At 45.5% G+C, this 27,301-nt stretch overlaps 1 protein-coding gene across 4 annotated transcripts in view; it reads right to left on the reverse strand.

The window, feature by feature from the left end:
* The window catches only part of RNF152 (ring finger protein 152), an 80,878-nt gene extending 55,796 nt beyond the window's left edge, over positions 1-25,082 (reverse strand). Inside the window, exon 1 of one of the 4 annotated variants that reach the window (XM_077492053.1) lies at positions 25,062-25,082. The gene's annotated coding sequence lies outside the window, so the exon portion shown is untranslated. Of the gene's footprint in view, positions 1-12,309; positions 12,472-13,025; positions 13,171-13,249; positions 13,501-25,061 lie in introns of those variants that run through there. The other 3 variants (XM_077492050.1, XM_077492052.1, XM_077492051.1) reach the window with 3 other exon arrangements.
* Between the last annotated feature and the right edge of the window lie 2,219 nt (positions 25,083-27,301).

Genomic DNA, 27,301 nt, shown 5'->3' on the forward strand with positions numbered 1-27,301 from the left:
CCGTTCGTATGTGGGCAAGTCCGTTTGTTCGAAAGTCGGAACCCTGCAACAGTCTGTCGGGAAGACCATCGGTCCTTTTCTGCCAGACGTGTGTACGCGGCATTAGGCTTAATGTACACGGGACGTTTTTACAACCTCTCCTGATCGATTTAAGATAGTAACCCACGTTTAAAACATCAGTTTTGCCGCGTTTACATGCCGCATTTAGCAATATTTTGACGCGTTTGCGTTTCAAAAAAAAATTATATTATATAACTAAAAATTTAAAAAACGTCTATAAACAAAACGCGAGTTACTGCGTTTAGAGGCATTTCAAGCACCAAATGCTTCTAAATGCAGCATCTGAACTTTTTCGCTTTCCAAAAAAGGCCTCTAAACTCAAATGCCTAGAAAGGACTATAAACAAACCTGTGTACATGTACTGATAAGATAACAGAGGAGGGTTCAGGGGCAGTTGAAAAAAATGCCCAACTGCTCCTAAACGTCTGTTTACCAGCAGAGGTAAGATGAAGTCGGCAACACAGTGAGTTTTGCTAAAAATCAATCTTTATTCAATCCAGAATGCAATGAGCGCATGCGTTCCAAAATGGAGCCAACTGGCATGTTTTTCAGCCCACGGGGCCTTAATCATAGTGCATTAGTAAGATTGATTTTATTAAAACTCACCTTACCTTGGAGGACTTGTGTGCGAATGAATGAATGATTTGTAAAGCGCTACAATGCGAACTGAATCGCCTCAAGGCGCTGGATTCGTCCGGTGTTATCAAGCTTCTTAGAAGAGGTAGGTCTTCTAGAGTTTTTTCCTGAAGGCCTGATGGTTTTCTTCCATGCGGATGTAAGTCGGTCGAGCGTTCCATAGCCATGGTCCTTGGACTGCGAATCTCCTTTCTCTCTTTGATTTGCAATGGGATTTGGGTGTTGGGAGGAGGTTTTAGTTAGATGTCAGGTATGGTGAGTGAAAAGTGCTGTAAGCCCATTTTATACCTGCAATTGTGTTGTAGTGCCGGAACTTTACTTGATTACTCAAAACCTGTCAACTCCCACAGTTCTGTAGGTTCAGAAAGGAGGAGGACAGGGCAGCGCTGCAGTGATGATCTCTACAGAATCTAGCAACCTGCAGATCATGGGAAAAACATCATACTTTGGGACATACTAAAAAATAAATAAAAAGAAGAACTGCATGGCTCTGCCCAGTGCTGGTACAAGGTCATCCAGCACCCAGGCTGAAGGTGGCAAGCTGCCCCCCCCCCCCTTTACCTGAGAGGAGGGGGCTAAATGTATGTAATGTTTGTGGCATGCACTGAAAATAGTACCAATTGTTGTGGTACACTACAGCAAACTAAAGAGTTTAAAACTGAAGCACAAATCTGGGGGACAGTGGTGGTGGAGAAAAAAAAAAAAAAAATGATGTCCCTGTGTTGGTGGTGTTGCTAAGAGAAAAAAAAAATGGTGCTGTATCACTAGTGTAAGTCTGAGGATTGCGGTCAGTGGGATGAAGTCCCAGGGAGGTGGGCTCTCAGGGGGGTGCATGGAACTAGAGATTCCAGCCCCCCCCCCCCCCCCATTTCATTTTTGCTGTGGACAAAGCATTGTGGTCATGGCATGTGTACAGAACAGCTGTATCCCTTGGCCTGCCCATGTGAAGGAGCCCAACAGGGGCCTTGTTTAGGCTTGTGTTGGTGGGGGGGGTGTTAAAATCAGGTGGCTAAGATGTGCTTTTACGGTCTTTCAACTGCCCACACTCCCCATCCCCACCCTAAACAAGCTGCATAGGGGGAATACACATGCACGGCAAAAATTGTCTGTCGCATTCGACAGGCAGGGATCCTACTGAACATGATCCATGTGAATGGGGCGGAGCTGCAGGCCCTCAGCAACACCATGCAATGCAATGCTTAAGAATAGGTTTGGAGGAGGCAATATAATGCCTTCTCTCAGGCCGCGTACACACGCGCGGACTGTTCGCCCAACTTTGTCCGTCCAACAGTTTCGGCAAACAGTCCGCTCAAAATTAGCATGGACGGACATGCCCACACACGACGAACGAACAGTTTGCTGAAACCGTGCGCGATGACGTGAACGGCACGTACGACGGGACGAAAAATACGACGTCCTATACACTGCATTATAGCTTTCGGCGTGAAAATCCTTTCTGAGCATGCGCGCAACTTTATTTGACGAACAAGCCTACACACGGGCGGACTGTTCGCTCAAACAAGGTTTCAGCGGACAGTTTTTCGGAATTTCCGAAAAACCTTGTCCGTCCAACTGTCCGCTGAAACTGTCCGCTGAAAGCCCACACACGAGCGGACTGTCCGCCCAAACACTGTTCAGCGGACAAAGTTGGGCGAACAGTCCGCGCGTGTGTACGCGGCCTCAGTCTTTTAAACAATCTCTGAAAAGCAATTCAATGCAAATCACTTTTCAGAGGGCCATTACAATTGTAAACTAGCTCTATAGCTCAGATTCAGCAAGGGATCTGCTCATGAATCCCCTGCTGATTGAAGTGGGCTTCGCTCTGTGTGAAAGAATCCGCAGGGCACCCCACCCCTGACTGCCTGAACACAAAACAGAGCTGCTACCAGCCGGTCACATGTCACAGCCACCAACTATGGGGCGGTAGTATGGTAATTATCGAGTTGAATTTCCACTTAACTGTCCTGAAAAAGTGATCCAAGCATAGCAAGGTGCAACAGTCACTTTCACATATGTGAACGAGCCCTCAAAATATACCGGTTGATCTTCAATATTGAGAAACACCATGATGTCTAGGTGAGGATTGAATGGTTTAGGAGAGGGCCTGGACAACCCTTCGCTCTTTTTATTTAAAGTCTTCATGGCGCATGTGATACTTCATTCCATCATGCAAGTCCACCTAAAAAGTGCAGTCAAAGGAGAGCCAAACAGACAATTTCCTCAATGTAGGTGCAACTAATCTACAAGCATGGAGCACTAGCCCTGGTTTTAAGAAGTGATCCTTCTCCTCTAAACTCTACCTACACAGTAGTAGAAAAAAGTATAGCCAACCAAACAAATGCAGGGTAGTAAAGTGGGAATCTCCTTACCCGATAAGTGAATGATCACCACACACTCAAGCTCAGCCTTTTACTGCCCGGCTACAGTCTACGCTGACATGTCCAGAAACACAAGCAGTGCACTGATACCTGAAGATAGCAACGCCGGGGCAGCCTGTGACAGCAGACCAGGAGATCGAGATGCCGATGTCAGCCTGGTATTAAATAAGGCTGAGCCCGAGCAGAGAACGTTCTGTTATGTTCAGAGATAAGGTTCATTTCCATACGTTAGAAAAAGAAAAGGGGAACTGCTGGAGCTCCAAGTGCACCCCCTGCCTCTACACAGAGACACTGCGCTCAGAGCAGGAGCCCCTTCCGCCCATGCCTTGTACTGGCCCTGGCTCTGCCCACTTCCCTGAAGTGAGAAAGAATCCTCTTATTTTTGGAATGTGTGATAGAATAACACTAGGACACCTTCAAATAGCCGGCCATACATGGGTCAAATTCCCAACTAAATTTTCTTTTGAAAAATCAGACATTTCACGCGTTTTGCGATCCAATTGTGCCACCATTGATTTCGAAATTCGACCAACCAAGCCTTCAATTTCCAACATGCCCGATCACACAAATTTGTGGGCTACAGCCCACTAAATGATGTGAAATTCGAAAGAAAATACTTGGTTACGAGTTTCGTAAGAAAATTATTTTGAAAGTTGTTCCATGTATGGCCTGCTCAAGAAAGTTTTACTCTGCTACATACTGAGATGCCTATTAAAATTGGGGGGGGGGGGGGGCCCCATCAATCTTGTTTTGTAAAATGTTATCAATGCCCAAATTCCCCTTGCACAAGTACACCCCTCCAAATTCCCCTTGCACAGGTAATGAAAGGGATCTCTATTATGGCATCTTCACCACCTCTGGTGGCCCTTGGATAGTGGGGCATGGGATTCTGGATTACATGTATAGATTTAGTGTGTTGTATACCATCACCCAAACAGCTAGGTGTGGCCCTGTGATCCAGTCATAATGCTGTCCTTGTATAGTACAGTTCTGTTATTCTGACAATGTGAGCTTGCCGACAGGGGTGAGAGCAGAAGACATTACTGCATGAGGGCCCTGATGCTCATGTGACATCATATTGGGTAGAGACCAGGAATCTAAAACAAACCATATTGGTATATAGAAATTTCAAAAAGGTGTATTTTGGGATTTTTAGGGTGGACAGTTATAAAAAAATCATTTGTAAAAAAATAAAAAATAAAAAAAAAAAAAGTAGAAATTAGAACATTGTTAAATAAACATCCAAATAGGTAAGCATTGATATTACAGTACTGATACAAGTGCAGACCGATTTCATCTCTACATGTTTTGCCTTGGTAATTGGCTTCTTCAGGAGAATTTATTGATATCAGGCACAGCAAGCACTAAGAGTCATCATTTTCAAAGAAAAAATATACAATATAAAATACAAAACAGATTTATTCACTAAGCTGAATGAAAATTTAAGTGAATAACCTAGTCTTCTTAGAGTGGTTGTAAACCCTCATATATATCCAATGAAGTGACTAGCCTCAGGCAATGCACAAAAATGAAACAAATCCTCCTAAATTAGTTGTAGCTGTTTGATCTACAGGAGAAATTGCTGTAGATATTCTAAGAAACACACAGATGAAAGGATTCTTTCTCAGCTCCAACAGCAGGGGGCAAGGATCTGAGATCTCACAGTGCAGAGCTCAGTGGGGGGAGCTTTGATTGAAGGGAAGGAACATGGCCCCGCCCCTCACAAAGTACACGGAGAACATGCAGAGCTGAGGATATCAGTCATAGGTTGTGTACTAGTGCGAGAGCAAAAAGGTGCACTCTCACGCCAATATGCATCGCATAGTAGCCCATTATGTGTCACTTATTGGACACAGGAGCCAACGATGTTACCGCTGTCCCCTGTAGTCCAGAGCGTCCATCTTCTTCCGGGTATCGCTGCTCCGGCCACTCACAGCACCGGAGCAGCGATGACATCACACGGGAGCCACCACTAACGGCATATTGCAAATGCACCGTAGACAGCCGTGACTGTCTTAGTAAATATCTCCTAAACCGTGTAGGTTTAGGAGATATTTCTTGGACCTACAGGTAAGCCTTAATCTAGGCTTACCTGTAGGTCAAAGTGGTTTGTAAGGGTTTATAACCACTTTAAGGAGATCCTGTTGCCAGACCATATATTTCAACAACCTTCACTTAAGACTACATGTGCATTTATCGTATTTTAATCATATAATTTACCACTGTAGACCTCCTCCATGTAAACATCTGAAAGCCCTGAGACTGCTGCCAGGCCAAGTCATATTGGATGTGGTCACCAGCCCCAGCAGACTCAGAGCAGACTATAGTAGTATTCCCTTTCAAGTCCACACTCCAAGTTCTGAGTTACTGTTCTTTTACTTTAATAATTTATGTACGGTACATTATTATGTGAATGACATATTTCAAAGCCCAAATCCGGCCAAGACTTAAAATTTCCACTTGTGGAAAGCATTTATAAGGCTTAGAACCTATGTAAACATAAAATTTTCTGGATTTCTGCCCAAGTTAAATCCCTTGTTTTCTGCTGTTAGATGGGTGTCATTCAACACAGAAAAAGGGGACACATACAACATCACTACAGATGTTCTGTCCCTTCCTCACACTATCCAAATCTAGGTTTGTTTAGCCAAAACCCATCAAAAACCTTTAAACAGATGCTGGAGAGCGAGTTTAACCAACTTAGATCTCTTGGGAACCCTATTGCTAGATATCTACATGTGAGTTGATGAGCGTGCACATGCCATGTTGGGTTTTGATAATCAAAAAAAGGGGAGTTGGAATGCACAAAAAAAAAAAAAAAAAAAAAAAAAAAACACCCCATCTGGACAGGAAGAGATTGGGGAACCATGATAGGTAGTGTGGCTCTACCTAAGACACTCAAGAAGCCAGAGGCTAACTTAGCCCTCTACCTATAAATAAATTATCACTCTGGGGTGGACTGGCCTTTTAACATCCTTATTTTGCAACACTCATTTACACAGATGCATTTTATTAACCTCTTAGGCGATAGTAAACTCACCTTAACGTTTTTTTTCCCTTAACCACTTCTGCCCCGGGAAGGTTTTACCCCCTTTCTGACTAGGCCATTGTTTGCAATATGGCTCTGCATTACTTTATCTGACAAATGTGCGGTAACAAACATGTTATACTTCTTCCCTGCAATAGTGTTGCACAGAGTAGACCCACTCCTCCTCTTCTGGGATCCCCCGCTGGCGCTCTCGGCTCTTCCCGCCCCACCACAGCAAGCAGCTTTCTATGAGGGCACTCGTGCAGGCTCGCTCCTATGCTGGCTGTGTGTCTATTGACACACAAAGGGCAGCTCTGCCCCGCCCCCTTTTCACTGGCTATGATTGACAGTAGTGGAAGCCAATGGCTTCCATTGCTGTCTCTGAGCAAATGAGGATTGAGAGAGCCGGGAGGGACATCGATGCGGCAGATGCATTAGGGAAAAAACCTTCTGCCTTTAGAATCACATTAAGCTCTACGTCATTTTATTAGGCTCTGCACAGCGACTCTAAAGAACAAAAAAGCCTGGTGCATGAATATATCCAAAGTGACATGTGGAAAGAGAGTTTTATTAGGCTCTGCATTGCCATCATCTGACCTAAGATATTCTTAGGTTAGTGTCTGGGGCTAGACATGTCAATCTTTACAGAAGGACTCCCCTGAGAACGTAATCTAAGAACATCCACCAACAGAATCGACAGTTGTACATGTCAGTAAGTTGCTCTGTGGCTTGCAGTCAATGGAACTTTGTGTATTCTTAAAATAGCATTGTACTCAAACAGAACACAGTTTTGTGTTAATCGCGATACATTTGTACCAACAGTTACATTTTCAGGACAAGCATTGGTGGGTCTAACCCCTTCTTCTCGGTCAAAGTAGAACTGATAAATATTAGGGGAAAAAAAAAAAAAGGTGATTGGAACTTTACAGATTTAAGTAATGCTCAAACAGCACAACATGTACTGACAGTTTTCTGTAGAAAATGATTTCCAAGTACCAAGCTTAATGTTTACACAAAACAGCTGACAGTCTAAAGAAACTACGCATGCCATGCATTAACCTTTTCAGGCACACCCTACATCTCATGGAGCATGCCACCTGATTTACTGGTTCAAAGCTACTTGAACCAGCCGCTGACAGGTGCCGTGTTAATTCCCAACACAATCCAAATATATACCAGTCTCAGAGAACACATGCACTGTATATTTGTTTTAGCCCTGATGAAGGGGAGTCGTCCTACAGCCCCCAAAATGCATTGGCTTTGTAAGCAATCTAGCATTGAAATAAACTTGGATTTGGACTGGTATATCATGACGTGTGACTATAATTCTAAATTTTACTTCTCCCTAACACAACTCCATCTCACCGTAGAAGCCCTTCGGTGTGTAGATCCAATATTTAGATAGTATGGCAATATTACATTTAAACTATTGAACAACAATAACATCAAAAAAATATAGATATTAAAAAAAATATATACAGATGGTTCCAGCTCTCCGTACTCACTTTCCCAAGCACCCGATTTACTGTGTCACGAATATTATTGAGGCATGTTCCGGTAATCAATGATGACATTTAGTAATTCATCCAAATCTTGTACTTTGAGTGAAAAGCCAATATGTAGAGTATATCACATACCTAGCCGGCTGTAAAGTTATCCCGACGGTGTAAAAGCCATGGAACTGCACATTGTTCACGGTGGGTATGGGAATATGTCTTAGAAAAACATCCTCTTATGCCCTCAGAATTTACCACCATTGAATGCTGTAGGGATCTCTACACAAGACCCTTGGGAAATCTAGTTGCCAAGTTTAATTACAGATTATTCCATTTGCATTCCTGAAAGGAAACCCACAAAAAAAAAAAAAAATGAATTGGAGGCTGACATTGATGGCCTTTCCTTCTGAAATTGGCTGGCCATTATGACGACCCTCTTGCTTAGTCACTAACACAGAAAAGGAATACAGAAAAATATGGCTAACAATTCTCAAACTCTCCTGACCTTCATACCTGTTGCTGGTCAGTGGCTCAAAACATGGAAGAGAGCGGGTAGGCACACCAGTCAAACAACTATCATTTTCATTGACAGCCCTATGAGCCTCTCATGAATGGTTTACTTTAAAATCCAACTATTAATAGAAGAAACCGATACTTGCAGTCGTGAGCCCCTGCACTGCAAGGGTTAGATGCTTGTTCTAGATAAGGGGTACAGAAACAGGCAGGATTACCCTTTCCACAACTCCTGGAGGCTCCGGCACTGCCCCCTTCTCCCTGAAGCTCCGATCTGCAGGCAGTCCCTTAGTGTGATCACATACAATGCAGGACCATTACCCCGTATTGTAAATGGTGTGGAGCGAGCATGCAACCATTGCCAGGAGTATCTTGGAGAGGAAGCTGCAGGGGAACAATCGCACCGCTAGAGGGACCCTGCTGGACGCTTATCCGTATTCCGGCACCTCTAACCATAACAAGCATTTTTTTTTTCTAATTCCTGGTGTTGGGTTTAAAAGCAAACACTTAGCGAAAAAAAAAAAAAAACACCACGGCCTGTGCCTGCACACAATCTCAAGTTCTAGAGCGCAGGCCTTCTCAACTTTTTAACCCTAGAGGAACCCCAAAAATAAATTTTCATGTCTCAAGGAACCCTTACTATAAACCAAATCATCAGGGCTCAATAGATACAATGCTCCTTATATTAGTTGTCAACAGGAAGAATGTTCTTCTTAAAGTGGTGTTTAGAATGCCACCCTTAAAGAGGAAGTAAACCCTAACGGGTTTACTTCCTCTTTGTCTCCCTGCAAAAGGTAAAGCATAATGGGCTACTATGCATCGCATAGTAGCCCATTATGTGTCACTTACATGACTCAGGAGCCAGCGATGTCACCACTGCCACCCTGTAGCACGAAGCGTCCATTTTCTTCCGGGTATCGATGCTCCAGCCACTCAAAGCGCTGAAGCAGCGATGACGGGACCTGCCTCTAACGGTACATCCCCATTAGCAGTGGCATGGTCAGCGCGCCTGCGCACCACTGTCTACAGCGCATGCGCCGTAGACATCGGTGCCAGTCTTTTTGCAAATATCTCCTAAAGTGTGTAGGTTTAGGAGATATTTCTTGGACCTACAGGTTAGCCTTAATCTAGGCTTACCTGTAGGTCAAAGTGGTCTGTAAGGGTTTACAACCACTTTAAAAGACAGCTAAAAAGATATTTGGTGTCATGCTGCTGGCTTTGCTAAGTGGTGCTGAACCTTGAACTCTGTAGGCATCATCAAATAGGTGGTTCATCAGCCACAGCTCAAGGAACCCCTAGCAACCTCTGAAGGAACCCCAGGGTTCCACGGAACCCTGGTTGAGAATGGCTGTTCTAGAGCATCCAACGAAGCCACCAATGGCAATCTAACATTCAAAGCCCACTTTAAACAGTGATTTGCCTTATCCTTTTTGGTCTCTAATATCAGAATGGCCGATAAGGCCACCCATCACATTGCTAAGCCAGTTAGGATGCACAGATGATGATGAGGCAAGCACCAGCTTGAAGTCAGTGGCTTAAATTTACTAAAGGCAAAAAGACTGTGCACTTTGCAAGTGCAGTTGCACTTATTTGCCCCAGAGCTTAACGAATATGGTAAGTCTTCAATTTGTAAAGAACAGACAGACAATCAGGCCCAATGTTAATAAAATAGAATAAAACAGCATGATTGGTTTATGGAGCTCAGCAAAGCTTCACTACATTCACTAATCTCTGGGGAAAGGGAGTGCAACTGTACAATCTATTTGCCTTTTCTATGCACACTGGGCTTAAAAAAAAAAAAAAAAACACTGCTTCTACAGGAGTTTTGCTTTTTTTTTTTTTTTTTTTTTTTTCTCTCTCCTGCCTGTAGAAACAGCTCAATGTTATCCTATGCGTTCCTACACATTAGGGCATTTAGATTAGAGCAGGGATATGCAATTAGCAAACCTCCAGCTGTTGCAGAACTACATGTTCCATGAGGCATAACAGCCACAAGCATGACACTCAGAGGCCGAGGCATGATGGGACTTGTAGTTTTGCAACAGCTGAAGGTCTGCTAATTGCTAACTGGATTAGAGGCATATTTCAAGAGGAGAGTTTAAAGGCAGAAATAAATGCTCATAAACACACACACACACACACACACACACACACACACACATATACAACATGTGCACACACACACCTAAAAGTGGCGTTTCGGAGTGTCCAGCGTTTTAGAGCGTACATGGAAAATTGAGCAGAGGGGATTGTTTTGGGGGAAAAAAAACAGATTATAAAAGCAAAAGCTCAGAAACTGTTCTAAACTCTTGTGCAATACGAGCTACTAAAAACATTTTTATGCCAGAGGTTCTTGCATTTTTTTTTCTGCTCCTAGTGTGCATGGATCCTGAATCCACCCCTGTGTTTGCATATTAGAGAGGTTTAGGAGCTTCTACTGTGCCCTAGCATACAATGAACAATACATGCATACGAGATAAAAGAAAAATCAGCAATCTAATAACAGTAGCTGAGTCACTGATATTTAATGAAAATTTGTACTAGGATAATATATGGCATGCCATTGCTGACCTATTATAAGGAAAAAAAAAAAAAAAAAAAAAAACACCACTTGTTATCTGGCCGTCATAGCAATGATTTAAAAAAAAACTGTCACTGATCCTGAACAAGTATACAGATCTGAGAGTTCTGAGCTCAATTCCCCAGTCGGTGAGCTAGAAAGTAGTGAAGCCACAACAGCCAGGCAGCTGCATTTTCAGGTCAGCAATGACAGCCTTCATCTTTATCTGCATACAAACTTCCTTTAATAGAACTTCTCCTTTTTGCATGTGACATAATCCGATCTTCTCCTTACACTACACGTCCTAGCAGCTTTTCAAGAAGTGCACAATGGCCTTCCTAAACGAGGGGACCTGTAACCGCTCAGATGCATACATAATGAAAAAGCTAATAAATAATCCAGCTTCGCCTTGCTCCTTGGTCTTTTTTGGACTGGCCTAAGATCAGAACTGGCTGCTTATATTGCATAAGAGCGTCTCTGCAGCTGACTTAGCAAAATTAATTGCACATTTCTACATCCCATTTCACGAGCCAGCAGCAAATAAATAATCCCCTCTTGTCAATTAAGCAGACCTGTATGTCGACTGTAGCTAACGATTCCGCCGCAAATACATATTTTGCACGTTCGCTGCTTCGACGGCGACACAAAAGAAGTTCAATCCAAGAGAACAATAGTTCATTTTTGGTTGAAGCGATTCTCCGTTGGCACACTACCGTACTCAGATTTTTGGAAGTATCGCAAGCTGTTTATTTGTTTATAAACGCTTGACGCGGCGTGACCTGCAACTCAATGAATTTGTTAAAACAAGCATTCTTTTTTTTTGTTTGTTTTGTTGTTGTTGTTGTTATTGTTGTTTTTTCTCCTACAAAGGCTAGACTGCAGTTTTGGAATATTGCAAAGATTGGTACTGGACTTTTATAGGCTCAAGGTACTTAAAAAAAAAATACATTAAACAATTGATTACAAAAAACAAAACAAACAAAAAACAAACAACCAACCAAACAGTAGTTATTATACTGCAGTTTCAGCACAGTCTACATGAGTATCTGCCATGAAGAACCAATTGCACTCTATACCAAGGTGTCTGCCTTGGCATAGGAGGCTTGTGCCAGCTGTAGATGGAATCAGATGTGCCTATTTGAAAACCTGGGTTACCATGTACAGGTTGGCCAGCTGATCCAACTTAAGGCAACGCAATAAAAAAGCGCGTTGACTCAATTTCTGCGCTATTCATACACACCTCTGTATGCAGAAGCTAGAAAATGCAATAGATAATCTCACCCATTGCACACAGGCACGGTGATGTATTCCAGATGTGTACAGCACCAGATTGCCCTTTTTTTCCGATTTCCCAGCCAAATCCCACATTCTTACACTATGAGATCATGCACAGACTCGCTCGCTCTCTCTCATGTTTTAAGTAAAACATCCAGCCTCATAAAAAGGAACGCACACACAAGGCTCTGAGCCTTTCTCCACCACTGAGCTTCCTTTGTTTTCCCAACAAACCCACCAAACGATCCCATCTTAAGAGATGATGCAGCAGCAGCAATGTAGGCATGCAAGATGCTTATCTAAGAAGGGCATTCCATAAAAGGGTTCTGTGTGCCAAGGCATGGTCTCCCCAGTGGACAGTACCTGCTTGCGTTCCCCAGCTCCTGCATGATGATATCAGCTGCTAGCATTCAGGGCTTGTGCAGGCAGGAGGCGACAAGCAGGAAGCAATAACAGGGCTTTGTTCTGCTTGCAGAAGGGAATCAGATAGCAAAACCCAATCACAACAACATCCTCCCTACTAGTCACCCTCTTTCACAAAGTGAAGGACTTTTCCTATACAACCCAGCCCCCTTTAAAAAAAAAAAAATTGCCATGTCCAGCTCTGCCCATTAGCAAACATTAGCAAACCTGACTGTGACTTAAAAGCACACAGATTGTGTTATGGATGGGAGACGGATTTCCTGGGAGTAGAATACAAACACAGAGAAGCACATAGGGAGCCCATTCAGGATTCTGCTGCAGAGGTAGCATTGTAGAGCAGCAGACAGCCCAAGGGACAGGCAATCTGAAGAGCATGTAATAGAGGAGCCCATGATAACCTACTAGTGACAATGCAGAGGAGGGGGGCTATCAGGATGATTAGGAGAAATCTCCTCCACTTTTCTTATGATGATCCTGGATGGGTAACAGTGTGATCATTTGTATACAAGGGGGAGAAAAGAACACAACAGCACACATCACATCTGCTGCTTCTTTTTTTTTTTTCCTACTGCAAAGAGTCCTAGTGTATATAAAGCAACTGGCTGCCAGTCCCTGCAAGGTGACAAGGTGCCAGCTGCTAGATGCCAATGACTTACAAGTCTCTGCAGGGAAATATCCATTAGTGCCTGTTAGACAATCAGCTGCAAATCCCAAGACAGGGTCCTGTTGGCAGCCAGAAAAAAAAAGGTAACGAGCTTCAAGTCCCATGACATGCAAATGTGCTGCTTCCTATGGTGTTTCCTGGGCACGGTGTGGGAGGCGATCGTGCCATGTTAGGTCATTAGACGTCTGGATGACATGTGGAGTAGAAGGCACTCACCTGATCGCGAGGGGGTGCTCCTGCTGCTCCCCACCGCTGGACAGGACTCCTCGCACTGACAGCTCGCAGCCGATTGTTCGTGTCTGGGCTGATCCCTTCTTCTCACCATCCACATTAGGGAGAGGAAGGGGGTGTTGCTTGATTTCCCCCCTCTTCTGAACTTCTGCCAGCTTCAGGCTCCGCACACACAAGTAGATGGAGCTTACCTTTCCCACAAGCGATCCTTTCTGTGCGATGACCCAGTTTACATAAAGACTTCTTTTTCTACAAGTGGGTGGAATCTGAATGGAATTATCAACCACACCCAAAAACACAGCCAGAAAAAAAGAATTCTTGTACAAATGCACAAACGTCATTCATATGTAACCCTGTGCGCCTGTTCTGTATGTACACAGCAGATATATTGTAGCTACACTGACTAGCTACTCACAGGATACTCAGAGGCCACTTTATTAGCTACATCTGGTCATTATACTACAACCCTCCAGCAACTTCAGCTCCTCAGGAATACAGTCCTGACATGTTACAAAAAGAAAAAAAAATTACAAAAAGAAAAAAAAATTACATAAAAAAAAAAATAGATTTAAAAAGAGAGTCCTGTAAACCGTGACATATGAGAAAAACAAAAAATGAAACACTGCTAAGCTTTGGTTCCCACCTATGCGTTTTTTAGTGCATTTTGTACAAGCTCACTACTGAGGATGAGCTCAGGTGTGTTCGCATACTCCACGTTAAGGATGCGCTCAGGCGTGTCCGCATACTCCACGTTAAGGATGCGCTCAGGTGTGTTCGCATACTCCACGTTAAGGATGAGCTCAGGCGTGTTCGCATACTCCACGTTAAGGATGCGCTCAGGCGTGTTCGCATACTCCACGTTAAGGATGAGCTCAGGCGTGTTCTCATACTCCATGTTAAGGATGAGCTCAGGCGTGTTCGCACATTCCATGTTAAGGATGAGCTCAGGCGTGTTTGCATACTCCACGTTAAGGATGAGCTCAGGCGAGTTCGCATACTCCATGTTAAGGATGAGCTCAGGTGTGTTTGCATACTCCATGTTAAGGATGCACTCAGGTGTGTTCGCATGATCCATGTGCAGAGCCCGCCAGGAAGTCGGCGCAGCACTGCGCTAATCACAGGCAGTGAGGCATTGCCCCAATGCGCGGCTGCAGAAATCGGGCAATGTCACACTGCCTGTGATTAACGCAGTGCTGTGCTGACTTCCTGGCGGGCTCTGCACATGGATCATGCAAACACGCCTGAGCTCATCCCTACTCCACTTGCAGAGCCCGCCAGGAAGTCGACACTGTGCTGCGTTAATCACAGGCAGTGAGACATTTCCTGATCTCTGCAGCCGCACATCGGGGCAATGTCTCACTGCCTGTTATTAGCACAGCGCTGCACCGACTTCCTGGTGGGCTCTGCACGTGGAGTATGCAAATACGCCTGAGCTCATCCTTACTCACTACAGTCCATTTAACATCTGTGCGTTTTGAGCCAGTGCGTTATTTTTTTTTGATAATGGATCAGGGACTTTTTTTTCCGCAGCATACTGCATCTTGTGTGTAATAGACTTCTATAGGCTAGGGATGAGCTCCAGCGTGTTGGTACACTCCACGTACAGAGCCCGCCAGGAAGTCAGTGCAGCTCTGCGCTAATCACAGGCAGTGAGACATTGCCCGATCTCTGCAGCCGCGCATCGAGGCAATGTCTCACTGCCTGTGATTAGCGCAGCGCTACGCCAACTTCCTGGCGGGCTCTGCACGTGGGGTGTGCGAACACGCCGGAGCTCATCCTTAGCCCACACCAAAAAAACAAACAAAAGTATGACAGTTCTGTTCATGGGGTACAACTTTGATGTGACTGTTATGCAACGTTACACTTCCTGGCACTCAAGTAGCATCAAAGTAGTGCAGGAACCTTTAGGCCCCTTTCACACTGGGGCGGTGGGTGCGTCGGTGGTAAAGTGTCGCTATTTTTAGTGTTGCTTTCTTGTCAATTTCGCGGCAATATTCGGCCACTAGCGAGGCACTTTTACCCCCCGCTAGCGGCCAAGAAAATGGTTAAAACCACCGCAAAGCGCTGCTGCAGCAGTACTATGCCAGTGGTAAAGCCGCACTGCCCCATTGATTGTATACATCGCTCCTTCACCAATCCAAAGATGTTGCTAGCAGGACTTTTTTTAGCGTCCTGCCAGCGCACCTTTCCAGTGTGGAAGCCCTCAGGGCTTTCACATTGGAGAGACAGCAGCTGCTCCTTCAGGGGGCTTTGCAGGCGCTATTTTTAGCGTTATAGCACCTGCAAAGCGCCCCAGTGTGAAAGGGGTCTTATGTGTCCAAAGTCACGTGTCGAGGTTGGTTCACAGACGTGCAAATTGGATGTGGATTTCCTCCGAATTTAATTCGCATTAAATGTGAGTGTGCCAGCTCGTAATGAAGTCGGTTCACACAGGTCCGGGGTTGGCCACAGTCCACTTTCCAAAAGGGTTTTGTGCATTTTTGGGTAAGGTTCAAGAGTGAATTCAGGCAAAAATTGGGACCTGATTTGCACTTGAACTGGTGAACAGGGACGCACTGGACCCCATGCAGGGAACCGTGGCCGCACATATTTGAACCCGGCCTTAGGGTTAGGGTTAAAGTTTTACTAAACCCAGGACCTGCATTCACTATATCTGGTCTCCCACAGTACACAAAACATGGACATGCAATAATTTTAGTAAATATAAACTCCAAAATACCTTTTTTTCATCAGCAGTATATAGCAGTCTTGTGATTTGTAACAGTGTCTGGTTAAAGCTTGTAGGAAGAGTTTTCATTCTCCCCTGATTGTCCTATGAGGTTGCAGGACCCCTGACCCTCTGTCTAGACAGTGCTGATTGGCCCTGTGTTGATCACATACGCTCTCCAAAGAAAAAAACTCTCTAGCAATACACACGAAACTGAGCATGTGCAGCTTGCCCCCAAGGCTTAGTTTTATCAGCAGATAGATTGGGGGCAGTGGAAGAAGAGGAGGTTGAAAGAAGACTGGATCAAACAGCCTTTTTACACAATGCAGAGGAATAACCCCTTAGGTTCCACCGTGAGTATAACAAGCGTGCTTCACTGCATATACAGACTGATTTTACTGTTGTGGGTTTAGTTACACTTTAGTTCTGTGCTGACCATGTCCCTTGGACACAGCCAGTCACAGATCGCTGTAAATGGCCAATCACAGCGGCCGTTTACAGCGTGATCAGCTTGTCCAATGAGAGATGATCTCATATGTAAACATATGAGATCATCTCTCATTGCCGGCTCTCCCTCCTCACACAGAGACATAGTGAGAGGAGGGAGAGCTTAGTCAGAGATGCAGCAGTTAGTGAAAAAAAATGAAAATAAAGTGCCCATCTGTCCCCACTGTCATCTGTCCCCACTGCTACCTGTCAGTGCCATCTGCCCCCAGTGCCAACTGTCCCCACTTCCATCTGTCCCCAGTGCCACCTGTCAGTGCCATCTGTCCCCAGTGCCACGTATAAGTGCCATCTGTCATCAGTGCCACATCAGTGCCATGTGTCATCAGTGCCACATAGTGCCATCTGTGATCAGTGCCATATCAGTGCCATCTGTCATCAGTGCCACCTGTCAGTGTCATGTACCATCTGTTATCAGTGTCACGTGTCATCAATGCCTGGTATCAGGGCCATCTGTCATCAGTGTCACGTGTCATCAGTGCCACGTATTAGTGCCATCTGTCATCAGTATCACGTATTAGTGCCATCTGTCATCAGTGCCATGTATTAGTGCCATGTGTCATCAGTGTCACGTGTCATTAGTGCCATCTTTCATCAGTGTCACGTGTCCTTAGTGCCATCTGTCATCAGTGCCACGTATTAGTGCCATCTGTCATCAGTGCCACGTATTAGTGCCATGTGTCATCAGTACCATGTATAAGTGCCATCTGTCATCAGTGCCACATACTAGTGCCATCTGTCATCAGTGTCATGTGTCATTAGTGCCACGTATTAGTGGCATCTGTCATCAGTGCCACATCAGTGTCACGTGTCACTAGTGCCACATATCAGTGCCATCTGCCATCAGTGCCACATCAGTGTCACGTGTCATTGTCCTGGTGCTCCAAGGTCTTCAAAAGTGTAATAGGTAGTCAACAAGTTAGATGTGTAATTTATGCTCCTAGAACCCCTAATGGCGCTCCCTGCATGTTGGGCCTCTCTACGTGGTTAAGCTGTGGAATAGTCCCACACATGTGGCATCATAATATTCAGGAGGAGTAGCAGAATTTATTTTGGGGTGTCATTTGTGATATAGACATGCCATGTGAGAGAAATAACCTATTACAATGACAATTTTGTGGGAAAAAAATAAAATAAAAATCTTCATTTTGCAAAGAATTGTGGGAAAAAATGACAACATCAAAAAGCTCACCATGCCCCTTACTAAATACCTTGGAATGTCTACTTTCCAAAAAGGGGTCATTTTGGGGGTATTTTTACTTTCCTGGCTTGTTCGGGTCTCAAGAAATGAGGTGTGATCAGGTGTGATCAATTTTGTATGATTTGCACCACAGCTTTAGACTCTCTAACTTTCAGAAAGACCAAATAATATCCACTAATTTGGGTTATTTTTACCAAAGATATGTAGCAGCATAAATTGTGGCCAAAATTTATGAAGAAAAATTAATAATTTGCAACATTTTATCACAGAAACAAAGAAAAATGCGTTTTTTTTTTCTAAATTTTTGGTCTTTTTTCATTAATAGCGCAAAAAAGAAAAACACAGAGGTGATCAAATACCACCAAAAGAAAGCTCCATTTGTGAGAAAAAGGGACAAAAAATTCATTTGGGTGCAGTATTACATGACTGAGCTAATTGTCATTCAAAGTGTGAGAGCACCAAAAGCTTAAAATTGGTCTGGGCAGGAGGGGGGATTAAGTGCCCAGTTGTCAAGTGGTTAAAGAGGAAGTAAAGCCTTAATAACAATAAAAATAGACCCTGCAAGGCAAAGGCATAATGAGCTAGTAGCTTAGCCTCCATGACACCTCCAAGACGACCACAGCCTTGCTAAAGAAGCTGAGGGTAAAGGTGATGGACTGGCCAAGCATGTCTCCAGACCTAAACCCTATTGAGCATCTGTGGGGCATCCTCAAACGGAAGGTGGAGGAGCGCAAGGTCTCTAATGCCGCGTACACACATAGCAGACTATCCAGCGGACTTAGTCTGGCGCACTTCCTGCCGGACTGTCCGCCGGACTTTTCGAACGAGCTACTTGCCCACACACGGCACTTTTTCAGCGGACTAATACGGCGTACTAAGTCCGCCGGACTATCCGCCGTACCTTTGAAATGAACGGACTCCGCCCACACTCGCGGAGGAAAGTCCGCTAATTTTGAGCGCGTCTCCAGGTAGCCGGGGCCAGCGAAGGAGGCGTCGCTGGCCCTGTCACCTGGTATGGACTTAAAGGGGTATCCCTACGCCGAAAAATCTGCGTGGGGTCTCCCCCTAGGTCCACATCAGACCCTTATCCGAGCACGCTACCCGGCCGGTCAGGAAAGGGGGTGAGGACGAGCGAGCGGCCCCCCCACCCCAAAGCACCTTGTCCCCAAGTTGATGAGGACAAGGGTCTCTTCCCAACAACCCTGGCCGTTGGTTGTCGGGGTCTGCGGGCGGGGGCCCCCGGATACCGGCCCCCCACCCTATGTGAATGAGTATGGGGTACAATGTACTCCTACCCATTCACCTGTGGAAAAAATAAAAATAAAACACAACACACAAGGATTAAAATAGTTTATTGCACAGCTCCGGGGGTCTTCTGCCCGTCTTCGGGGGTCTTCTCGCCGGACTCCTCCGCTATCTTCTGCTAGCTCTTTTACTAGCGGAGGAGTCCGGCTATTTTCTTCGCCGCCGCCCTCTTCTTCCGACTTCGGGGGTCTTGTCCCCCTCTTCGGGGGTCTTGTCCCCCTCTTCGGTTCTTCTTGCCGGGCCACCGCTCCTTCTTCTAGCTCTTTTACAGGCGGTGGCCCGGTTTTCTGTTGCCGCTGTCGCCGTCTTCTGTTCTTCTCTTCTCGCCGCGCGCCGCGTCCCTGCCATTGTGAGCGGAGGCAGCGACAAGGCAACATCTGAAGAGAAGAACAGAAGACGGCGACAGCGAGTTATTAAAGGGGGCTCGTGGATTCCGATAAGCCCCCTGCCCGCAGACCCCGACAACCAACGGCCAGGGTTGTCGGGAAGAGGCTCTTGTCCTCATCAACATGGGGACAAGGTGCTTTGGGGTGGGGGGGGCCGCGCAGCCCCCCTTCCCCAAGGCACCCCCCCATGTTGAGAGCACGCGGCCTGGCACGGCTCAGGGGCGGGGGGGCGCTTGCTCGTCCCCACCCCCTTTCCTGCCCGGCCGGGTAGCGTGCTCAGATAAGGGTCTGATGTGGACCTAGGGAGGGGACCCCCACGCCGATTTTTTGGCGTAGGGATTCCCCTTTAAGTCCATACAAGGTGACAGGGCCAGCGACGCCTCCTTCGCGGGCCCCAGCTACCTGGAGATGCGCTCAAAATGAGCGGACTTTTCTCCGGGCGGGAAAAGTCCGTTCATTTCAAAAGTACGGCAGACTGGCACACACACGGCCGGATTGTCCGCCAAAATGCAAGTCCAGCGGACAGATTGGAGTGCAAAACTACTTTCTTAGTCCGTCGGACTTTTGGATAAAAAAAAGTCAGCTGGAGCCTACACACGGGGGGATTGTCCGGCGGATTGTTTGATCGTGTGTATGAGGCATAACACCCACCAGCTCCGTGATGACATCATGGAGGAGTGGAAGAGGACTCCAGTGGCAACCTGTAAAGCTCTGGTGAACTCCATGTCCAAGAGGGTTAAGGCAGTGCTGGAAAATAATGGTGACCACACAAAATATTGTCAATTTTCACTTAGGGGTGTACTCACTTTTGTTGCCAGCGGTTTAGACATTAATGGCTGTGTGTTGAGTTATTATAAGGGGACAGCAAATTTACACTGTTATACAAGCTGTACACTTACTACTTTACATTGTAGCAAAGTGTAATTTCTTCAGTCACATGAAAAGATATAATAAAATATTTACAAAAATGTGAGGGGTGTACTCACTACTGTATGTAGGCAGGTGCAGTCTGCTGTGTCCACTGCAGGTGGCACTCAACATCAGTGATGATGCAGAGGGACAGGAAATCAGAAGGAGCAGGGTTCCTCTATGGTTTCTTGAGTCACTGGGCGGTAATCAGGGCTGGTGCAAGAATATTTGTCTACTTAAGCAAAGGTGCATTTTTGTGCCCCTTCCCACCGCCCTCCTGCCACCCCCCCCCCCTTCACAATGCAACCCCCCACCCCCATATGGCATACACTTTATTTGCACATCAGAATCCCTTCTTACATCAGAGTCCCCACCATTACTCTATACATCAGGGTGTCCAGATTCCCTCCCTACCTCAGAGTCTCCAGTTTTCCCCCCTTACACCAGAGCCTCCCTTTCATATCAGATTCCACAGAGTGCCCCTCCCCTCAAATTGAAGTCCCCAGCATTCTGTTTGTACATTAGTGTCCCCCCTTACATCAGAGTGCACAGATTTTTTCCCCAAATCAAAGTCCCTCCTTAAAAACCAGTTCCCCTGCATTCTTTCCTTACAATCAAGGTTCCCAGAACACCTTTAAATGAGAGTCCACAGCTCTCCCCCATACATCACAGTCTGCATAGTTCCACCCATACATTAGAATTCACAGAGTTCTTCCTTAGGGCTCATTCAGATCAGTCCTCCATACTGAGCCGCTATCTGCTGTATATACATCCACCTTGGAGCCGCGTGCAGACACCGTGTTTGCACAGACAAAATTGCATGTCAAAATTTGACATGTGGGCAGGAGCAGATGCACAGATCTAAAAGCAGCCGATGCATCTACATCCACGTCTATGGGCTGCCTGCACGCAGCTCCAAGATGATGGACACACTGCAGCTTTTGCATGGAGAACAGGAATCAGTGCCTGTCCGAATGAGCTCTTTCATCAGGCGTATCTGCAGAGTTCCCCTTTAAACTGTAAGGAGGACCTATGATGAAGAAGGGCTCTGAGTCCCCTTACATAAGAGTTCCTCTTTACAGCAGAGGTTGCAGAGTTCCCCCTTATATCAGTGTCCTCCTGACTCCCCCCTTTCCTTAGGGTCCACAGTCACACTTCCCTTGTACATCATTGCCCATTCCATGCATGCAGGCTGTAGGGCACTGTGGGAAGGTGGCCTGAAGGAAACTGCAGGCTGGCTGGAGCTCAGGCAGGCTGTTGGTCCTTCCTCCCCCTCCCTCCCGTCTTCTTCAAACTAGTGGAAACAGGTGCCAAGCACAATGCATGTCACATGCACCCTTCAGTACACGCCACACTGCTCGAGTCAGGTGGAGCTCAGCTGTCTAATAACTGTTCCACTTTGGAACTGTGCATATGCAGAACAGAGCTGAGGTGAAGCAGCAAAATTTACAGGAGCAGTTCCCCTGTCTACCACATTTATGTGCTATAGTGTGATAGATATTATTAATCACTTACATATGTACATTCCAAAGTGCTAGTACAATAAATAATAAGCATAAAACATACATTTCACACAAACAAATCCAGTAAAACTGTGCTGTGATCAATTTGTGCAGATCCACTGCAAGCTGTTTCAGTGTACCATCACCAAAAATTTGACCTCCTAAACTTATGAGGTCACATGCGCTTGTCATCTGCTGGATATTTACAAAAACGTTGCTGAAAAAGCAACACTGCGGTATAGTAGCTTGGTTCGGTACCAATCACAAGCAACCCCGTATATGCAAAGAATAATGCACACTATAGTGCAATACCAGGACAAGTAAACTATTTGTTGCTTTATCCTTGAAAGTTTGCTGTAAGTATGGTACATTACTTTATTAAAGCAGTGCCGTATGTAATGGTAATGTACTACAGCATGCTTTATTCTTTGCATATATGGGGTTTCCTGTGGTTGGTACTGAACTGGACGGGGTGGTGAAAGGCCGGTCTTGGGAGAAAGCTACTATACATATGTAGCCAAGGGTTTGCTACTATAGTTATTACAGTTGTTGTTATTTCAAATGAGTTTGGCTCCCTCTAGTGGCTGCTGGGCTCTGTTAGGTTGTTTCCTTATTCCTTAAAATGGAATGCAGCAAAGTATTGTGGGAGATGTAGTTTGGAGGAGGAAGTGACTCTGTTAGCTGGATCAGCCCTGAACTACAATACAGACAATGCAAAGTGCTCAGCACTGCCTTCTGGGAGCAGTGATAAAAGAACCAGCGCAGCCTGTTTTTAGCCTCTTTGGACGCCATTCAACACCTGCCAGCAGGAGGTCTGTGTGTGACTAAGAGTGAGAGACAGCGGCCAATACAGTGGAGAGCCGGATCGCCCGCCTCTCAGGGATCTCGGAGTACAGCCTTACCATCCTAGCAAGTAGACTGGCCTGCACTTCAGAGCAACTGGAAGCCCTGCACTTCAGCCCATTGTGAGTTTCAGCACGGAATGGCGGTGCCATCTTCACCAGACAAAGACACCAGGAGGGGATTCCGGAGGGAGCCTTACAGCCTTTGGAGTCCATTGTGGTGAGAGGGCACACACACACACACACAGTAAAACACACACACAGTGAAACACACACACACACACACACACACACATGCCCACCTGTCCCAGTGCCACCTATCAGTGCCATCTATCCCCTGTGCCACCTATCAGTGCCATCTGTCCCCAGGGCCACCTGTCCCCAGTGCCACCTATCAGTGCCATCTGTCCCCAGTGCCACCTGTCAGTGCCATGTGTCCCCAGTGCCACCTATCAATGCCACCTGTCCCAAGTGCCACCTATCAGTGTCTTCTTTCCCCAGTACCACCTGTCCCCAGTGCCACCTATCAGTACCCACCTGTCCCCAGTGCCACATGCCACCTGTCCCCAGTGCCACGTGCCACCTGTCCCCAGTGCCACCTGTCAGTGTCAGGTGTCATCAGTGCCACATATCAGTGCCACATGTCTGTGTCACATGTTATCAGTGCCACGTATCAGTGTCAGGTGTCATCAGTGCCATCTGTCATCAGTGTCAGGTGTCATCAGTGCCATGTATTAGTGCCATCTGTCATCAGTGCCACATCAGTGTCATGTGTCATCAGTGCCACATATTAGTTCCATCTGTCATTGGTGTCACGTGTCATCAGTGCCACGTATTAATGTCATCTGTCATCAGTGTCACGTGCCATTAGTGCCACGTATCAGTGCCATCTGCCATCAGTGCCACGTCAGTGTCATGTGTCATTGTCCTGGTGCTCCAGGGCCTTCAAAAGTGTAATAGGTAGTCAACAAGTTATATGTGTAATTTATGCTCCTAGAACATGTGACGGTGCTCCCTGCATGTTGGGCCTCTCTAAGTGGCCAGGCTGTAAAAAAGTCCCACACATGTGGTATCGTAATACTCAGGAGGAGTAGCAGAATGTATTTTGGGGTGTCATTTGTGGTATACACATGCCATGTGAGAGAAATAACCTATTACAATGACAATTTTGTGGGAAAAAAAATAAAAAAAATCTTCATTTTGCAAAGAATTGTGGGGAAAAATGACAACACCAAAGACCTCACCATGCATCTTACTAAATACCTTGGAATGTCTATTACCAAAAAGGGGTAATTTGGGGGGTATTTGTACTTTCCTAGCTTGTTCGGGTCACAAGAAATGAGATAGGCCACCAGTACATCAGGTGTGATACATTTTTTATGATTTGTACCACAACTTGTAGACTCTATAACTTTCGCAAAGACCAAATAATATCCACTAATTTGGGTTATTTTTACCAAAGATATGTAGCAGTTTAAATTGTGGCCAAAATTAATGAAAAAAAATAATAATTTGCAAAATGTTATCACAGAAACAAAGAAAAATGCATTTGTTTTTTCAACATTTTCAGTCTTTTTTAATTTATAGAGCAATGTGCCTTAAGTGATAACACTTGCCAATCATACTGTTCATTCGTGTCCTTCATTGTATTTCATTACATGTTTTAGTAAACTGTTCTAAGTGGTTCAGTGATACTGTATGAGTTTCTCATTGCCGACATCGCATTGCAGAATGAAACCCAAGGTGTCAAAGGTAAGAGAGGATCTGCATTGTTGGGGTAGACAGTGGGGTATAGAGTCAATCAGCAGCCCTCACAAGGGTACCGCTACACATACATTGTCACTATTTGAGTGAAGTGGCTGCAGATATTTAGCAGATGACAAGTGCATGTTTAAGAGGTAAGCAGATGGTGTGTACTTTGTCTTGGTGATGGTACACTGAAGTTGAAGCAAACAGCTTGCACAAATTTATCACAGCACATTTGGAATGTGTATGTATAAAAAAATATTCTTAATATATATCACATTGCACTTTAGGCATTTTCCCATGAATGGTCCAATCAGGTCCACCTGTCCCTTTTTCAGGCAGAAAATCGGACTGGATGTGTCTTTGTCCGCTCTGCACATACAGAGTGGACGCAGACTTGTTATCTTCCAGCTCTCCTCAGCGGGGATCAGCAGACAGATCTCCCGCTGAGCAAAGCAGAGTCTGTCCCGTGTGAAAGGGGACTTTTAGTTGATGTTTTGTTTTGTCCCTTCTCCTCTGATCTCTCTCCCCATGTACTCTCTAACTAACCTCATCTCTCTTTTTCCCTTGCCCTGTCATTATTTCCCTTTCTCTGTCCCTATCACTCCTCTGTCTCTAGATGAATCCTGTGATGTACCTGTACATGCAGCAGGCTGTGTAGGACAGTCAGACATGATAAGTCACTTTGCCCCTACCTTCAACAGAGGATCTGTGGCATTCCTGCTACTGTGCCTGGGGAGGGGATTCTTTTGTAGAGAATCAGCGAGGGACGGATGTCTGCCTTTCATCAAGGAGAGGGGAGGAGGAGAGGCTGTGAAAGTGAAAGTGTGGAGGGAGCAGCTGAAATTCATAGCGCTCGGTGCTGTGCTGCCTGACATGGATCTGCTGTCTTATGTCCTAGTAGGGCGGCGCCAGCATTAGCACTTGAGGGACCCATTACTTTAACACCCTTCTCTCTCCTGGCACCCTCAGGTGGCCGCCTTAGCTGCCTTATGCTGGCGCCAGCCCTGGCAATGATCCGATTAGATGGTGATCGCCCATGTGACTCTGGCAGCCATCTATTTAAGACCCCTAGGTTTTTATGCGCTCTATGCGAGTGGGTATTGTAGGGGAAGAGGTTTATGGAAAACACAACTGTCTCTTCCAATGACCTGTTCTCAAGATATCCAGCTTTGGCTATGGCTCAGGAGTCTTTCAATTCTATTTGGAGTGACATTCATGATTCTCTCCGGGCAGCTGCTGACAAATTCAAAGGCTTTCCTGACCGCCGCAGGAGTAAAATGCCTTCTCTTCAGCCAGGGGACAAAGTCTGGCTCTCCACTAGGAAGATCAAGCTCCGAGTTCCTTCTCTGAAGTTTGCCCCAAGATTCATTGGTCCGTACACTATAACCTCTAAACTGAATCCAGTTTCTTTCAAACTCCAGATCCCTAAAAGCCTCAAAACCGCTAACTCCTTCCATGTTGCTCTTCTGAAGCCTTTAGTCCTAAATAAGTTCTCTTGTCTAATACCTACCGTGGCCCCAGTCTCTGAAGATAATCAGGAGTACGAGGTTAGTCAAGTTCTGAATTCCCAGCTCTGTAGAGGCATTCTTCAGTACCTCGTGCAAAGGTTTTGGTCCTGAGGAGTGGTCTTGGATCACTGCATCTGAGGTCTTTGCACCTCATCTGTTGAGGAGGTTTCAACTGAAGTTTCCCTCTAAGCCTGGGCCCAGGCGGGGGATCTCCTGACTATCCCTACCTGCTTGTTTCCCCGACCTTTGGCTATCTCCTGACTATCCTTGTTTGTCGCTTCCACTCTACCTCCCTGTAGTCTAGCATGAGCTGAGAGGCCCTAGGGGTCGCGACCTGGAGCCAGACTGAAGCAAAATCCATCCCTACCACTAGGGGCTTCTGGTGAACACCCGCTGGCTCCCAGTGTCATCTGTGTAGGTACTACAGAGTACCTGCTCTCCTGTATATCCTAGAGCTCCATCCGCAGCAGTCAGCCGTAGGTCCACTACCTTTGCAGTGCTCTCCAGACCCCAACGGGGTGCATCTGTCACCTGGGCTCGGGTGACCTTACATAATTTTATAATAATGTTACCATTTGCTTCTATATCTTTTAGAGCTTTTTGTTCTACAAGGGTTAAAGTCTTTTTAGGTCTAAGTCCAGTATGTCTGATATCAGGATCAACACACCAATCTGTTGGTTGAGTATTGGTGTAAATTTCCTCCCAAATGGGAATCATTAATTGTGGCCTCTGGATTATCCAATGTGCCAATAGAGGTTCCCACTGGGCTAGCTATTCCTGACTGGGTATTGTTAGTATCACTAGCATTTTGTGTTTTGGCGAAGTGACGTTTAAGTGTCATTAAACAAATACAATTGTGTAATTTTTTGAACAGTCCAAATAGATTGTGACCTGTAGAAGGAACAAAGCTTAGCCCTTTCTTAAGCAGGAACATTTTCGCTCCATTGAGACTATAGGCTGACAGATTTAAAATTTTGATTGCTCTCTGAAACTTTTAGTTCCTCTCTTTCCTTTCTTTTTTGTTGTTTAATCTTAACCACTCTCCCTCCTCTTCTCCCTCTCAAACATCCCAGAATATTTTCAGAGGTAAGCATGTTGGAGAATTGTAGCTGACCGAATGTGAATGGAATTGTGTTGGAGTAGCCTTTGGTGAAGGTTTCTAAGTCTCGTGTTAAGGGGCTGTACCTGTTACAAATGGGTATATTGAACAATGGTGAGAGGACTAGACTTGTTTTGGTGGGGAGAGTGTCACTTATCTTGAAACTGGGACTCATTATTGAAAGATTCCTGGGAATGTTGAAAAGAATTATTGAATGGTGTATTTTCTGGAACTATATTATTGAAATTTATTGTCAGGAACCATGAAACAGACAGAGACAGAAGTACAATCAAATCACACGTGTTTATTAAGAAAAATAAAAAGG

Source organism: Lithobates pipiens, unplaced genomic scaffold (assembly GCF_037356315.1).
Source record: "Lithobates pipiens isolate NorthernLeopardFrog02 unplaced genomic scaffold, aLitPip1_a1.2 Scaffold_19, whole genome shotgun sequence".
In the NCBI taxonomy this organism is placed as follows: domain Eukaryota; kingdom Metazoa; phylum Chordata; class Amphibia; order Anura; family Ranidae; genus Lithobates; species Lithobates pipiens.